Source organism: Camelus bactrianus, chromosome 34 (assembly GCF_048773025.1).
Source record: "Camelus bactrianus isolate YW-2024 breed Bactrian camel chromosome 34, ASM4877302v1, whole genome shotgun sequence".
Lineage (NCBI taxonomy): Eukaryota > Metazoa > Chordata > Mammalia > Artiodactyla > Camelidae > Camelus > Camelus bactrianus.
Window position 1 is genome coordinate 22816087 of NC_133572.1, and position 14516 is coordinate 22830602.

Sequence of the window (14516 nt, forward strand, 5' to 3'; positions counted from 1 at the left end):
GGACGGCTTTCACACACACTTTTCTCTCAGAACTGAGCATGTGGAGAGACGTTCTTTCAGCTAGCACAAAGGGAACGGGTTGCAGGAGAAACTTTTACTCTGGTTTCTCAGTGAGATTCCAAGTGCCGGTTAGAAGTTCCTGCAGTTTTCTCTGTAAAACCGATTTGTAGCTAGTACATCCCCATATATATGTATGGAGTGTAGTTTGCAACTGAAAAGAAAGTTTGTGTTCCCAACAAGCTAGGTGAAGGACGGCTTTCACACACACTTATCTCTCAGAACTGAGCATGTGGGGAGACGTTCTTTCAGCTAGCACAAAGGGAACGGTTTGCAGGAGAAACTTTTACTCTGGTTTCTCAGTGTGTTTCCTAGTGCCGGTTTGAAGTTCCTGCAGTTTTCACTGTAAAACCGAGTTGGAGCTTGTACTTCCCCTTATATATGTACGGACTGTAGTTTGCAACTGAAAAGAAACTTTGTGTTCCCAACAAGCTCGGTGAAGGACGGCTTTCACACACACTTATCTCTCTGAACTGAGCATGTGGAGAGACGTTCTTTCAGCTAGCACAAAGGGAACGGGTTGCAGGAGAAACTTTTACACTGGTTTCTCAGTGTGTTTCCTAGTGCCGGTTTGAAGTTCCTGCAGTTTTCACTGTAAAACTGAGTTGGAGCTAGTACCGCACCATATATATGTATGGAGTGTAGTTTGCAACTGAAAAGAAACTTTGTGGTCCCAACAAGCTAGGTGAAGGACGACTTTCACACACAATTATCTCTCAGAACTAAGCATGTGGAGAGACGTTCTTTCAGCTAGCACAAAGGGAACGGGTTGCATGAGAAACTTTTACTCTGGTTTCTCAGTGTGTTTCCTAGTGCCGGTTTGAAGTTCCTGCAGTTTTCACTGTAAAACCGAGTTGGAGCTAGTACTTCCCCATATATATGTATGGAGTGTAGTTTGCAACTGAAAAGAAACTTTGTGTTCCCAACAAGCTAGGTGAAGGACGGCTTTCACACACACTTATCTCTCAGAACTGAGCATGTGGAGAGACATTCTTTCAGCTAGCACAACGGGAACGGGTTGTAGGAGAAACTTTTACTCTGGTTTCTCAGTGTGTTTCCTAGTGCCGGTTTGAAGTTCTTGCAGTTTTCACTGTAAAAACGAGTTGGAGCTTGTACTTCCCCTTATATATGTACGGACTGTAGTTTGCAACTGAAAAGAAACTTTGTGTTCCCAACAAGCTATGTGAAGGACGGCGTTCACACACACTTATCTCTCAGAACTGAGCATGTGGAGAGACGTTCTTTCAGCTAGCACAAATGGAACGGGTTGCAGGAGAAACTTTTACTCTGGTTTCTCAGTGTGATTCCAAGTGCCAGTTTGAAGTTCCTGCAGTTTTCTTTGTAAAACCGATTTGTATCAAGTACATTCCCATATATATTTATGTAGTGTAGTTTGCAACTGAAAAGAAACTTTGTGTTCCCAACAAGCTAGTTGAAGGACGGCTTTCACACACACTTATCTCTCAGAACTGAGCATGTGGAGAGACGTTCTTTCAGCTAGCACAAAGGGAACGGGTTGAGGAGAAACTTTTACTCTGGTTTCTCAGTGTGTTTCCTAGTGCCGGTTTGAAGTTCCTGCAGTTTTCACTGTAAAACCGAGTTGGAGCTTGTACTTCCCCTTATATATGTACGGAGTGTAGTTTGCAACTGAAAAGAAACTTTGTGTTCCCAACAAGCTAGGTGAAGGACGGCTTTCACACACACTTATCTCTCAGAACAGAGCATGTGGAGAGACGTTCTTTCAGCTAGCACAAAGGGAAAGGTTTGCAGGAGAAACTTTTACTCTGGTTTCTCAGTGTGATTCCAAGTGCCGGTTTGAAGTTCCTGCAGTTTTCTCTGTAAAGCCGATTTGTAGCTAGTACACCCCCATATATATGTATGGAGTGTAGTTTGCAACTGAAAAGAAACTTTGTGTTCCCAACAAGCTAGGTGAAGGACGGCTTTCACACACACTTATCTCTCAGAACTGAGCATGTGGAGAGACATTCTTTCAGCTAGCACAACGGGAACGGGTTGTAGGAGAAACTTTTACTCTGGTTTCTCAGTGTGTTTCCTAGTGCCGGTTTGAAGTTCTTGCAGTTTTCACTGTAAAAACGAGTTGGAGCTTGTACTTCCCCTTATATATGTACGGATTGTAGTTTGCAACTGAAAAGAAACTTTGTGATCCCAACAAGCTATGTGAAGGACGGCTTTCACACACACTTATCTCTCAGAACTGAGCATGTGGAGAGACGTTCTTTCAGCTAGCACAAATGGAACGGGTTGCAGGAGAAACTTTTACTCTGGTTTCTCAGTGTGATTCCAAGTGCCAGTTTGAAGTTCCTGCAGTTTTCTTTGTAAAACCGATTTGTATCTAGTACATTCCCATATATATGTATGGAGTGTAGTTTGCAACTGAAAAGAAACTTTGTGTTCCCAACAAGCTAGTTGAAGGACGGCTTTCACACACACTTATCTCTCAGAACTGAGCATGTGGAGAGACGTTCTTTCAGCTAGCACAAAGGGAACGGGTTGAGGAGAAACTTTTACTCTGGTTTCTCAGTGTGTTTCCTAGTGCCGGTTTGAAGTTCCTGCAGTTTTCACTGTAAAACCGAGTTGGAGCTTGTACTTCCCCTTATATATGTACGGATTGTAGTTTGCAACTGAAAAGAAACTTTGTGTTCCCAACAAGCTAGGTGAAGGACGGCTTTCACACACACTTAACTCTCAGAACTGAGCATGTGGAGAGACGTTCTTTCAGCTAGCACAAAGGGAAAGTTTTGCAGGAGAAACTTTTACTCTGGTTTCTCAGTGTGATTCCAAGTGCCGGTTTGAAGTTCCTGCAGTTTTCTCTGTAAAGCCGATTTGTAGCTAGTACATCCCCATATATATGTATGGAGTGTAGTTTGCAACTGAAAAGAAACTTTGTGTTCCCAACAAGCTAGTTGAATGACGGCTTTCACACACACTTATCTCTCAGAACTGAGCATGTGGAGAGACTTTCTTTCAGCTAGCACAAAGGGAAAGTTTTGCAGGAGAAACTTTTACTCTGGTTTCTCAGTGTGTTTCCTAGTGCCGGTTTGAAGTTCTTGCAGTTTTCACTGTAAAAACGAGTTGGAGCTTGTACTTCCCCTTATATATGTACGGACTGTAGTTTGCAACTGAAAAGAAACTTTGTGTTCCCAACAAGCTATGTGAAGGACGGCTTTCACACACACTTATCTCTCAGAACTGAGCATGTGGAGAGACGTTCTTTCAGCTAGCACAAAGGGAACGGGTTGCAGGAGAAACTTTTACACTGGTTTCTCAGTGTGTTTCCTAGTGCCGGTTTGAAGTTCCTGCAGTTTTCACTGTAAAACTGAGTTGGAGCTAGTACCGCACCATATATATGTATGGAGTGTAGTTTGCAACTGAAAAGAAACTTTGTGGTCCCAACAAGCTAGGTGAAGGACGACTTTCACACACAATTATCTCTCAGAACTGAGCATGTGGAGAGACGTTCTTTCAGCTAGCACAAAGGGAACGGGTTGCATGAGAAACTTTTACTCTGGTTTCTCAGTGTGTTTCCTAGTGCCGGTTTGAAGTTCCTGCAGTTTTCACTGTAAAACCGAGTTGGAGCTAGTACCTCCCCATATATATGTATGGAGTGTAGTTTGCAACTGAAAAGAAACTTTGTGTTCCCAACAAGCTAGGTGAAGGACGGCTTTCACACACACTTATCTCTCAGAACTGAGCATGTGGAGAGACATTCTTTCAGCTAGCACAACGGGAACGGGTTGTAGGAGAAACTTTTACTCTGGTTTCTCAGTGTGTTTCCTAGTGCCGGTTTGAAGTTCTTGCAGTTTTCACTGTAAAAACGAGTTGGAGCTTGTACTTCCCCTTATATATGTACGGACTGTAGTTTGCAACTGAAAAGAAACTTTGTGTTCCCAACAAGCTATGTGAAGGACGGCTTTCACACACACTTATCTCTCAGAACTGAGCATGTGGAGAGACGTTCTTTCAGCTAGCACAAATGGAACGGGTTGCAGGAGAAACTTTTACTCTGGTTTCTCAGTGTGATTCCAAGTGCCAGTTTGAAGTTCCTGCAGTTTTCTTTGTAAAACCGATTTGTATCTAGTACATTGCCATATATATGTATGGAGTGTAGTTTGCAACTGAAAAGAAACTTTGTGTTCCCAACAAGCTAGTTGAAGGACGGCTTTCACACACACTAATCTCTCAGAACTGAGCATGTGGAGAGACGTTCTTTCAGCTAGCACAAAGGGAACGGGTTGAGGAGAAACTTTTACTCTGGTTTCTCAGTGTGTTTCCTAGTGCCTGTTTGAAGTTCCTGCAGTTTTCACTGTAAAACCGAGTTGGAGCTTGTACTTCCCCTTATATATGTACGGAGTGTAGTTTGCAACTGAAAAGAAACTTTGTGTTCCCAACAAGCTAGGTGAAGGACGGCTTTCACACACACTTTTCTCTCAGAACTGAGCATGTGGAGAGACGTTCTTTCAGCTAGCACAAAGGGAAAGGTTTGCAGGAGAAACTTTTACTCTGGTTTCTCAGTGTGATTCCAAGTGCCGGTTTGAAGTTCCTGCAGTTTTCTCTGTAAAGCCGATTTGTAGCTAGTACACCCCCATATATATGTATGGAGTGTAGTTTGCAACTGAAAAGAAACTTTGTGTTCCCAACAAGCTAGGTGAAGGACGGCTTTCACACACACTTATCTCTCAGAACTGAGCATGTGGAGAGACATTCTTTCAGCTAGCACAACGGGAACGGGTTGTAGGAGAAACTTTTACTCTGGTTTCTCAGTGTGTTTCCTAGTGCCGGTTTGAACTTCTTGCAGTTTTCACTGTAAAAACGAGTTGGAGCTTGTACTTCCCCTTATATATGTACGGACTGTAGTTTGCAACTGAAAAGAAACTTTGTGTTCCCAACAAGCTATGTGAAGGACGGCTTTCACACACACTTATCTCTCAGAACTGAGCATGTGGAGAGACGTTCTTTCAGCTAGCACAAATGGAACGGGTTGCAGGAGAAACTTTTACTCTGGTTTCTCAGTGTGATTCCAAGTGCCAGTTTGAAGTTCCTGCAGTTTTCTTTGTAAAACCGATTTGTATCTAGTACATTCCCATATATATGTATGGAGTGTAGTTTGCAACTGAAAAGAAACTTTGTGTTCCCAACAAGCTAGTTGAAGGACGGCTTTCACACACAATTATCTCTCAGAACTGAGCATGTGGAGAGACGTTCTTTCAGCTAGCACAAAGGGAACGGGTTGAGGAGAAACTTTTACTCTGGTTTCTCAGTGTGTTTCCTAGTGCCGGTTTGAAGTTCCTGCAGTTTTCACTGTAAAACCGAGTTGGAGCTTGTACTTCCCCTTATATATGTACGGATTGTAGTTTGCAACTGAAAAGAAACTTTGTGTTCCCAACAAGCTAGGTGAAGGACGGCTTTCACACACACTTATCTCTCAAAACTGAGCATGTGGAGAGACGTTCTTTCAGCTAGCACAAAGGGAAAGGTTTGCAGGAGAAACTTTTACTCTGGTTTCTCAGTGTGATTCCAAGTGCCGGTTTGAAGTTCCTGCAGTTTTCTCTGTAAAGCCGATTTGTAGCTAGTACATCCCCATATATATGTATGGAGTGTAGTTTGCAACTGAAAAGAAACTTTGTGTTCCCAACAAGCTAGGTGAAGGACGCCTTTCACACACACTTATCTCTCAGAACTGAGCATGTGGAGAGACGTTCTTTCAGCTAGCACAAAGGGAAAGGTTTGCAGGAGAAACTTTTACTCTGGTTTCTCAGTGTGTTTCCTAGTGCCGGTTTGAAGTTCTTGCAGTTTTCACTGTAAAAACGAGTTGGAGCTTGTACTTCCCCTTATATATGTACGGACTGTAGTTTGCAACTGAAAAGAAACTTTGTGTTCCCAACAAGCTATGTGAAGGACGGCTTTCACACACACTTAACTCTCAGAACTGAGCATGTGGAGAGACGTTCTTTCAGCTAGCACAAATGGAACGGGTTGCAGGAGAAACTTTTACTCTGGTTTCTCAGTGTGATTCCAAGTGCCAGTTTGAAGTTCCTGCAGTTTTCTTTGTAAAACCGATTTGTATCTAGTACATTCCCATATATATGTATGGAGTGTAGTTTGCAACTGAAAAGAAACTTTGTGTTCCCAACAAGCTAGTTGAAGGACGGCTTTCACACACACTTATCTCTCAGAACTGAGCATGTGGAGAGACGTTCTTTCAGCTAGCACAAAGGGAACGGGTTGAGGAGAAACTTTTACTCTGGTTTCTCAGTGTGTTTCCTAGTGCCGGTTTGAAGTTCCTGCAGTTTTCACTGTAAAACCGAGTTGGAGCTTGTACTTCCCCTTATATATGTACGGAGTGTAGTTTGCAACTGAAAAGAAACTTTGTGTTCCCAACAAGCTAGGTGAAGGACGGCTTTCACACACACTTATCTCTCAGAACTGAGCATGTGGAGAGACGTTCTTTCAGCTAGCACAAAGGGAACGGTTTGCAGGAGAAACTTTTACTCTGGTTTCTCAGTGTGTTTCCTAGTGCCGGTTTGAAGTTCCTGCAGTTTTCACTGTAAAACCGAGTTGGAGCTTGTACTTCCCCTTATATATGTACGGACTGTAGTTTGCAACTGAAAAGAAACTTTGTGTTCCCAACAAGCTCGGTGAAGGACGGCTTTCACACACACTTATCTCTCTGAACTGAGCATGTGGAGAGACGTTCTTTCAGCTAGCACAAAGGGAACGGATTGCAGGACAAACTTTTACACTGGTTTCTCAGTGTGTTTCCTAGTGCCGGTTTGAAGTTCCTGCAGTTTTCACTGTAAAACTGAGTTGGAGCTAGTACCGCACCATATATATGTATGGAGTGTAGTTTGCAACTGAAAAGAAACTTTGTGGTCCCAACAAGCTAGGTGAAGGACGACTTTCACACACACTTATCTCTCAGAACTGAGCATGTGGGGAGACGTTCTTTCAGCTAGCACAAAGGTAATGGCTTGCAGGAGAAACTTTTATTCTGGTTACTCAGTGTGTTTCCTAGTGCCGGTTTGAAGTTCCTGCAGTTTTCACTGTAAAACCGAATTGGAGCTTGTACTTCCCCTTATATATGTATGGACTGTAGTTTGCAACTGAAAAGAAACTTTGTGTTCCCAACAAGCTAGGTGAAGGACGGCTTTCACACACACTTTTCTCTCAGAACTGAGCATGTGGAGAGACGTTCTTTCAGCTAGCACAAAGGGAACGGGTTGCAGGAGAAACTTTTACTCTGGTTTCTCAGTGAGATTCCAAGTGCCGGTTAGAAGTTCCTGCAGTTTTCTCTGTAAAACCGATTTGTAGCTAGTACATCCCCATATATATGTATGGAGTGTAGTTTGCAACTGAAAAGAAAGTTTGTGTTCCCAACAAGCTAGGTGAAGGACGGCTTTCACACACACTTATCTCTCAGAACTGAGCATGTGGAGAGACGTTCTTTCAGCTAGCACAAAGGGAACGGTTTGCAGGAGAAACTTTTACTCTGGTTTCTCAGTGTGTTTCCTAGTGCCGGTTTGAAGTTCCTGCAGTTTTCACTGTAAAACCGAGTTGGAGCTTGTACTTCCCCTTATATATGTACGGACTGTAGTTTGCAACTGAAAAGAAACTTTGTGTTCCCAACAAGCTCGGTGAAGGACGGCTTTCACACACACTTATCTCTCTGAACTGAGCATGTGGAGAGACGTTCTTTCAGCTAGCACAAAGGGAACGGGTTGCAGGAGAAACTTTTACACTGGTTTCTCAGTGTGTTTCCTAGTGCCGGTTTGAAGTTCCTGCAGTTTTCACTGTAAAACTGAGTTGGAGCTAGTACCGCACCATATATATGTATGGAGTGTAGTTTGCAACTGAAAAGAAACTTTGTGGTCCCAACAAGCTAGGTGAAGGACGACTTTCACACACAATTATCTCTCAGAACTGAGCATGTGGAGAGACGTTCTTTCAGCTAGCACAAAGGGAACGGGTTGCATGAGAAACTTTTACTCTGGTTTCTCAGTGTGTTTCCTAGTGCCGGTTTGAAGTTCCTGCAGTTTTCACTGTAAAACCGAGTTGGAGCTAGTACTTCCCCATATATATGTATGGAGTGTAGTTTGCAACTGAAAAGAAACTTTGTGTTCCCAACAAGCTAGGTGAAGGACGGCTTTCACACACACTTATCTCTCAGAACTGAGCATGTGGAGAGACATTCTTTCAGCTAGCACAACGGGAACGGGTTGTAGGAGAAACTTTTACTCTGGTTTCTCAGTGTGTTTCCTAGTGCCGGTTTGAAGTTCTTGCAGTTTTCACTGTAAAAACGAGTTGGAGCTTGTACTTCCCCTTATATATGTACGGACTGTTGTTTGCAACTGAAAAGAAACTTTGTGTTCCCAACAAGCTATGTGAAGGACGGCGTTCACACACACTTATCTCTCAGAACTGAGCATGTGGAGAGACGTTCTTTCAGCTAGCACAAATGGAACGGGTTGCAGGAGAAACTTTTACTCTGGTTTCTCAGTGTGATTCCAAGTGCCAGTTTGAAGTTCCTGCAGTTTTCTTTGTAAAACCGATTTGTATCAAGTACATTCCCATATATATTTATGTAGTGTAGTTTGCAACTGAAAAGAAACTTTGTGTTCCCAACAAGCTAGTTGAAGGACGGCTTTCACACACACTTATCTCTCAGAACTGAGCATGTGGAGAGACGTTCTTTCAGCTAGCACAAAGGGAACGGGTTGAGGAGAAACTTTTACTCTGGTTTCTCAGTGTGTTTCCTAGTGCCGGTTTGAAGTTCCTGCAGTTTTCACTGTAAAACCGAGTTGGAGCTTGTACTTCCCCTTATATATGTACGGAGTGTAGTTTGCAACTGAAAAGAAACTTTGTGTTCCCAACAAGCTAGGTGAAGGACGGCTTTCACACACACTTATCTCTCAGAACAGAGCATGTGGAGAGACGTTCTTTCAGCTAGCACAAAGGGAAAGGTTTGCAGGAGAAACTTTTACTCTGGTTTCTCAGTGTGATTCCAAGTGCCGGTTTGAAGTTCCTGCAGTTTTCTCTGTAAAGCCGATTTGTAGCTAGTACATCCCCATATATATGTATGGAGTGTAGTTTGCAACTGAAAAGAAACTTTGTGTTCCCAACAAGCTAGGTGAAGGACGGCTTTCACACACACTTATCTCTCAGAACTGAGCATGTGGAGAGACATTCTTTCAGCTAGCACAACGGGAACGGGTTGTAGGAGAAACTTTTACTCTGGTTTCTCAGTGTGTTTCCTAGTGCCGGTTTGAAGTTCTTGCAGTTTTCACTGTAAAAACGAGTTGGAGCTTGTACTTCCCCTTATATATGTACGGATTGTAGTTTGCAACTGAAAAGAAACTTTGTGATCCCAACAAGCTATGTGAAGGACGGCTTTCACACACACTTATCTCTCAGAACTGAGCATGTGGAGAGACGTTCTTTCAGCTAGCACAAATGGAACGGGTTGCAGGAGAAACTTTTACTCTGGTTTCTCAGTGTGATTCCAAGTGCCAGTTTGAAGTTCCTGCAGTTTTCTTTGTAAAACCGATTTGTATCTAGTACATTCCCATATATATGTATGGAGTGTAGTTTGCAACTGAAAAGAAACTTTGTGTTCCCAACAAGCTAGTTGAAGGACGGCTTTCACACACACTTATCTCTCAGAACTGAGCATGTGGAGAGACGTTCTTTCAGCTAGCACAAAGGGAACGGGTTGAGGAGAAACTTTTACTCTGGTTTCTCAGTGTGTTTCCTAGTGCCGGTTTGAAGTTCCTGCAGTTTTCACTGTAAAACCGAGTTGGAGCTTGTACTTCCCCTTATATATGTACGGATTGTAGTTTGCAACTGAAAAGAAACTTTGTGTTCCCAACAAGCTAGGTGAAGGACGGCTTTCACACACACTTAACTCTCAGAACTGAGCATGTGGAGAGACGTTCTTTCAGCTAGCACAAAGGGAAAGTTTTGCAGGAGAAACTTTTACTCTGGTTTCTCAGTGTGATTCCAAGTGCCGGTTTGAAGTTCCTGCAGTTTTCTCTGTAAAGCCGATTTGTAGCTAGTACATCCCCATATATATGTATGGAGTGTAGTTTGCAACTGAAAAGAAACTTTGTGTTCCCAACAAGCTAGTTGAATGACGGCTTTCACACACACTTATCTCTCAGAACTGAGCATGTGGAGAGACTTTCTTTCAGCTAGCACAAAGGGAAAGTTTTGCAGGAGAAACTTTTACTCTGGTTTCTCAGTGTGTTTCCTAGTGCCGGTTTGAAGTTCTTGCAGTTTTCACTGTAAAAACGAGTTGGAGCTTGTACTTCCCCTTATATATGTACGGACTGTAGTTTGCAACTGAAAAGAAACTTTGTGTTCCCAACAAGCTATGTGAAGGACGGCTTTCACACACACTTATCTCTCAGAACTGAGCATGTGGAGAGACGTTCTTTCAGCTAGCACAAAGGGAACGGGTTGCAGGAGAAACTTTTACACTGGTTTCTCAGTGTGTTTCCTAGTGCCGGTTTGAAGTTCCTGCAGTTTTCACTGTAAAACTGAGTTGGAGCTAGTACCGCACCATATATATGTATGGAGTGTAGTTTGCAACTGAAAAGAAACTTTGTGGTCCCAACAAGCTAGGTGAAGGACGACTTTCACACACAATTATCTCTCAGAACTGAGCATGTGGAGAGACGTTCTTTCAGCTAGCACAAAGGGAACGGGTTGCATGAGAAACTTTTACTCTGGTTTCTCAGTGTGTTTCCTAGTGCCGGTTTGAAGTTCCTGCAGTTTTCACTGTAAAACCGAGTTGGAGCTAGTACCTCCCCATATATATGTATGGAGTGTAGTTTGCAACTGAAAAGAAACTTTGTGTTCCCAACAAGCTAGGTGAAGGACGGCTTTCACACACACTTATCTCTCAGAACTGAGCATGTGGAGAGACATTCTTTCAGCTAGCACAACGGGAACGGGTTGTAGGAGAAACTTTTACTCTGGTTTCTCAGTGTGTTTCCTAGTGCCGGTTTGAAGTTCTTGCAGTTTTCACTGTAAAAACGAGTTGGAGCTTGTACTTCCCCTTATATATGTACGGACTGTAGTTTGCAACTGAAAAGAAACTTTGTGTTCCCAACAAGCTATGTGAAGGACGGCTTTCACACACACTTATCTCTCAGAACTGAGCATGTGGAGAGACGTTCTTTCAGCTAGCACAAATGGAACGGGTTGCAGGAGAAACTTTTACTCTGGTTTCTCAGTGTGATTCCAAGTGCCAGTTTGAAGTTCCTGCAGTTTTCTTTGTAAAACCGATTTGTATCTAGTACATTGCCATATATATGTATGGAGTGTAGTTTGCAACTGAAAAGAAACTTTGTGTTCCCAACAAGCTAGTTGAAGGACGGCTTTCACACACACTAATCTCTCAGAACTGAGCATGTGGAGAGACGTTCTTTCAGCTAGCACAAAGGGAACGGGTTGAGGAGAAACTTTTACTCTGGTTTCTCAGTGTGTTTCCTAGTGCCTGTTTGAAGTTCCTGCAGTTTTCACTGTAAAACCGAGTTGGAGCTTGTACTTCCCCTTATATATGTACGGAGTGTAGTTTGCAACTGAAAAGAAACTTTGTGTTCCCAACAAGCTAGGTGAAGGACGGCTTTCACACACACTTTTCTCTCAGAACTGAGCATGTGGAGAGACGTTCTTTCAGCTAGCACAAAGGGAAAGGTTTGCAGGAGAAACTTTTACTCTGGTTTCTCAGTGTGATTCCAAGTGCCGGTTTGAAGTTCCTGCAGTTTTCTCTGTAAAGCCGATTTGTAGCTAGTACACCCCCATATATATGTATGGAGTGTAGTTTGCAACTGAAAAGAAACTTTGTGTTCCCAACAAGCTAGGTGAAGGACGGCTTTCACACACACTTATCTCTCAGAACTGAGCATGTGGAGAGACATTCTTTCAGCTAGCACAACGGGAACGGGTTGTAGGAGAAACTTTTACTCTGGTTTCTCAGTGTGTTTCCTAGTGCCGGTTTGAACTTCTTGCAGTTTTCACTGTAAAAACGAGTTGGAGCTTGTACTTCCCCTTATATATGTACGGACTGTAGTTTGCAACTGAAAAGAAACTTTGTGTTCCCAACAAGCTATGTGAAGGACGGCTTTCACACACACTTATCTCTCAGAACTGAGCATGTGGAGAGACGTTCTTTCAGCTAGCACAAATGGAACGGGTTGCAGGAGAAACTTTTACTCTGGTTTCTCAGTGTGATTCCAAGTGCCAGTTTGAAGTTCCTGCAGTTTTCTTTGTAAAACCGATTTGTATCTAGTACATTCCCATATATATGTATGGAGTGTAGTTTGCAACTGAAAAGAAACTTTGTGTTCCCAACAAGCTAGTTGAAGGACGGCTTTCACACACAATTATCTCTCAGAACTGAGCATGTGGAGAGACGTTCTTTCAGCTAGCACAAAGGGAACGGGTTGAGGAGAAACTTTTACTCTGGTTTCTCAGTGTGTTTCCTAGTGCCGGTTTGAAGTTCCTGCAGTTTTCACTGTAAAACCGAGTTGGAGCTTGTACTTCCCCTTATATATGTACGGATTGTAGTTTGCAACTGAAAAGAAACTTTGTGTTCCCAACAAGCTAGGTGAAGGACGGCTTTCACACACACTTATCTCTCAGAACTGAGCATGTGGAGAGACGTTCTTTCAGCTAGCACAAAGGGAAAGGTTTGCAGGAGAAACTTTTACTCTGGTTTCTCAGTGTGATTCCAAGTGCCGGTTTGAAGTTCCTGCAGTTTTCTCTGTAAAGCCGATTTGTAGCTAGTACATCCCCATATATATGTATGGAGTGTAGTTTGCAACTGAAAAGAAACTTTGTGTTCCCAACAAGCTAGGTGAAGGACGCCTTTCACACACACTTATCTCTCAGAACTGAGCATGTGGAGAGACGTTCTTTCAGCTAGCACAAAGGGAAAGGTTTGCAGGAGAAACTTTTACTCTGGTTTCTCAGTGTGTTTCCTAGTGCCGGTTTGAAGTTCTTGCAGTTTTCACTGTAAAAACGAGTTGGAGCTTGTACTTCCCCTTATATATGTACGGACTGTAGTTTGCAACTGAAAAGAAACTTTGTGTTCCCAACAAGCTATGTGAAGGACGGCTTTCACACACACTTAACTCTCAGAACTGAGCATGTGGAGAGACGTTCTTTCAGCTAGCACAAATGGAACGGGTTGCAGGAGAAACTTTTACTCTGGTTTCTCAGTGTGATTCCAAGTGCCAGTTTGAAGTTCCTGCAGTTTTCTTTGTAAAACCGATTTGTATCTAGTACATTCCCATATATATGTATGGAGTGTAGTTTGCAACTGAAAAGAAACTTTGTGTTCCCAACAAGCTAGTTGAAGGACGGCTTTCACACACACTTATCTCTCAGAACTGAGCATGTGGAGAGACGTTCTTTCAGCTAGCACAAAGGGAACGGGTTGAGGAGAAACTTTTACTCTGGTTTCTCAGTGTGTTTCCTAGTGCCGGTTTGAAGTTCCTGCAGTTTTCACTGTAAAACCGAGTTGGAGCTTGTACTTCCCCTTATATATGTACGGAGTGTAGTTTGCAACTGAAAAGAAACTTTGTGTTCCCAACAAGCTAGGTGAAGGACGGCTTTCACACACACTTATCTCTCAGAACTGAGCATGTGGAGAGACGTTCTTTCAGCTAGCACAAAGGGAAAGGTTTGCAGGAGAAACTTTTACTCTGGTTTCTCAGTGTGTTTCCTAGTGCCGGTTTGAAGTTCCTGCAGTTTTCACTGTAAAACCGATTTGGAGCTAGTACTTCCCCATATATATGTATGGAGTGTAGTTTGCAACTGAAAAGAAACTTTATGTTCCCAAGAAGCTAGGTGAAGGACGGCTTTCACACACACTTATCTCTCAGAACTGAGCATGTGGAGAGACGTTCTTTCAGCTAGCACAAAGGTAACGGGTTTTAAGAGAAACTTTTACTCTGGTTTCTCAGTGTGTTTCCTAGTGCCAGTTTGAAGTTCCTGCAGTTTTCACTGTAAAACCGAGTTGGAGCTTGTACTTCCCCTTATATATGTACGGACTGTAGTTTGCAACTGAAAAGAAACTTTGTGTTCCCAACAAGCTAGGTGAAGGACGGCTTTCACACACACTTATCTCTCAGAACTGAGCATGTGGAGAGACGTTCTTTCAGCTAGCACAAACGGAACGGGTTGCAGGAGAAACTTTTACTCTGGTTTCTCAGTGTGATTCCAAGTGCCGGTTTGAAGTTCCTGCAGTTTTCTTTGTAAAACCGATTTATATCTAGTACATTCCCATATATATGTATGGAGTGTAGTTTGCAACTGAAAAGAAACTTTGTGTTCCCAACAAGCTAGGTGAAGGACGGCTTTCACACACACTTATCTCTCAGAACTGAGCATGTGGAAAGACGTTCTTTCAGCTAGCACAAAGGGAACGTGTTGAG